The 3,460-nt window shown below is 42.1% G+C and overlaps 1 pseudogene; it reads right to left on the minus strand.

Moving 5' to 3' along the window:
• Positions 1 to 638: 638 nt before the first annotated feature.
• LOC124597572 lies at positions 639 to 756 on the minus strand (annotated as a pseudogene).
• Between the last annotated feature and the right edge of the window lie 2,704 nt (positions 757 to 3,460).

A 3,460-nucleotide genomic window follows, 5' to 3' on the forward strand; every position in this document is an offset into this window, starting at 1 on the left:
TTAGAGGCGGGAATCCGTCACCTCCAAAGGTCCGAGGCATTTTGCTCTGATTGTTGCCAGCATCATATTTAAAGTACCAGGGAAGCAGGTTGCTAGCCTTACTTGCCCCGAGTCCCATTGGGTTTTACCCCTAACGGCTGAGGGACTAACCGGTGGATTTGGTAGTCTTTTCCGTATGAGCACAAAGGTGACCACGACTCAGAATATGTCCGAGATGCCCAGCCTTATTCCAAAGTAACTGGTATCCCAACTGTCGGGACCACTTACTTGGCCACTCATACGTTGCCCGTGGTTCATGAACTAGGACATGACTGCAGGAACCCACACCATGAAAGTCGTGAACTGAATCTAAAATTGAAGTGGCTCCAAATTTCTGAAGTTGTTTGTGAACTCCAGTCCTTTGGGAAATATCTTCCTCGTAAGGGCATAAGTTTACTAATAAAAAAAAAATCACTCCGCCTTCAGGACACTAGTGACCTAGCAGGACCATCTGATCGCCGTGTTATGCGGATAGGAGGGGCGTGGGGTCAGCACACCGCTCTCCCGGTCGTTATGATGGTATTCTTGACCGAAGCCGCCAATGTTCGGTCGAGTAGCTCCTCAATTGGCATCGCGAGCCTGAGTTCCCCCCCTACAAATGGCAACAGCGCATGGCAGCCTGGATGGTCACCCATCCAAGTGCCGACCACGCCCGACAGCGCTTAACTTCGGTGATCTCAAGGGAACCGGTGTATTCACTGCGGCAAGGCCGTTGCCCGTAAGTTTACTAATAGAATTTGAAATTGCTAATTTCATACGAATTTTTTCAAACTGGGGAGTACGTTCTGGGGAACATATCACTCACTGCTTTCCATATACGCCTCGCGAAATGGCCGTGACGAGAAAACCAGAGAAGTTATAGCTCATGCAGAGATTTACCGAGAGTTTCTCCCACACACAATTCGCAAACAGAACGGGGAAACGAAGAAAGTGGTTGTAATCCCATAAATTGTAAAGGAACGTAGTTAACATTCTTCACCGAAAAGCGGTTGTCTTTGCGCTGTGAGCCAAATGTAACACGGCTGTACCTGTCACTCTCATTTTATAAACGTATTTTTGCTGGTATCGGACTCAACTTTGGTGGTTTTACTGAGAGAACACGCTTCGTTACGAAATTAATCGGACCACGTGTCTCTTATACTTTTCAAATATTAAAGTTCTTAAGTTAAAAAATGGAAACTACCATTTTGAAATAACAACAGTACGAGTAAAATTACTTTCTTTTATTGTCCCATTAGTACGTAACACGCTTCCATAACAATATCAAAACTCATTCAGTCTCACAGTCTTACTGCAGTAATCATTGCTATGTTCCACCTGATTAAACAGGTTATCACTGGTCACGGAAATCTTTTCATTTACCTTCTACTGTCAATATGTTCCTCCACGTAAATTACGGATTCACAAAAGCAACACTGTTTCAACTACAAATCTCAGAACTAAATGGCTCTAAGCACTAAGGGACTTACATTTGAGGTCATCATCCCCTAGACGTAGAACTACTTAAACCTAACTAACCTCAGGACATCACACACATCGATGCCCAAGGCAGGATTCGAACCTGCGACCGTAGCAGCATCACGGTTCCGGACTGAAGCGCCTAGAACCACTCGGCTACAGGGGCAAGTCTCAGAAATAATTCCGCGCGTCTTTCCGTGAAATAACTGAATTACTCAAACAGGTTTCTGTTACGAACCAACGCAACCTTTCAACTCTTGATTACACTTCCTAGCAACTTCTTCATACAGTTTGTTCGTGACGCGGCTGCGCAAGACCGCTTCATGCGGAAGTCCAACAACGACTCCACTGTGGACACCAAGGCCACAGAACAGAACACAAAATGCACACTCGGCCGCAATCCGTTCACCAAATTTTAGCGCGCATGCGCGAAGTCTGCCATACCGAAACCGAGTAAACAGCTGTGTCAGAAGCCAAAGGCGAACGGATACGATTTTTTTATTTTATTAATTGCGAATTTTAGCTGCATGTTTTGTGCACTACCAAAGTTACAAATCTATAATGATCAGTAATAAGCGAGATGTCCGCGCATGAAAGTAACTAGCGGTTTGCACGAAGCCGCTGATTGCACTACATGAGAAAAATGAGTTTTCCAATTTTCGCTCTGTAAACAATGAAAGCTCATTAAACTGTAAAAAAATACTGTACGTAAACGGCGCAAAGCCACATCAACTGGAGTTTTCGACAGAGATTCTCATTTTCCTTTAAAAAATTAAAAACGCCTTGTTTCGCATTTGCGTGTTTTCTTCATTACTGTATATAATACCTGACATTCGGTTCTGAGGAAACTAATTGGCGCCCAAGATTGATTTCTATCGTATCTTCTAGCTTCATATCACAGCTCGAAGATGAAGTGGCTGTTTCTTCGGTATTGGTCATAGTTACTGTGATACTTAATCTTCAAGAACTCTGCAGCATTAAATTTGAGGGGTTTGGAATGAATGTCATCACCGGCTACTTTACATATGGTTAGTTATTTAGGTGATACGTTGCTGTGTATTAAATGTAGCTAGCATATTAAAATCGTTTTTAAAGTTGAAGGAAAAGTCACATCTCACTATAGTATGGAGAAAATAGAAGTTAAAGTTTTTTATTAGAAGCATTCCACGTGCAAGTAGCCTGCAGCTCAGTCGTGAACAGTTCGTTCTAGTAGACGCACGTTTCTTAAAATGAGTGCTCGCGATTTGTTGTTGTACCCACCACTGGAAGAAAATGATGAAGAAAGAGTCATTCCACACCAACAGTTACGTAGCGGAAAAGCTAAAACATATCTCATATTTAGGACAAATCTTGACAGAAGTTTTTATTCAACACTTACGAACGGTAATTTATTAAACGAAAATGATTCGCATTACATAGTAAGTTAGAGGGAACTTATAAGTCTGGGCCTAATTCAAAGCAGGGTGGGGTAGCCGTCTTGTCACAATCCACGCGACTTCCCTCCGTAGGAGGTTCGAGTCCTCCCTCGGGCATGGGTGTGTGTGTCGTCCTTAGCGTAAGGTTGGATTAAGTAGTGTGTAAACTTAGGGAACGATGACCTCAGCAGTTTGGTCTCATAAGACCTTACCACAAATTTCGAATTTCCTAATTCAGAACAACTGAATAAATTAAATTTTAATCGAGCGCACTGTCTTCATTTAAAGTAATATCTGTGTGTTACTTTCAGTTTAGAAACATGATTCAAATTTGCACCACTGATACAATTCCTGCATAGTGCCCCATAACGAGTATTTCTGTTGGAAGTGAATTTGATTTAACAGCTCAAAGTCCCAGAAAAGAAAAATTATGAAGTAAAATAAAAATACTGCAAGGAAAAAAAGAACAATATTTACAAAACAAAGTAGCTTCATTGTCATCTGAAACTAAAAGCAGTAGCAGTTCATAGCTGGCACATTCGAACAGT

This window comes from Schistocerca americana, chromosome 2, assembly GCF_021461395.2.
Source record: "Schistocerca americana isolate TAMUIC-IGC-003095 chromosome 2, iqSchAmer2.1, whole genome shotgun sequence".
In the NCBI taxonomy this organism is placed as follows: Eukaryota; Metazoa; Arthropoda; class Insecta; order Orthoptera; family Acrididae; genus Schistocerca; species Schistocerca americana.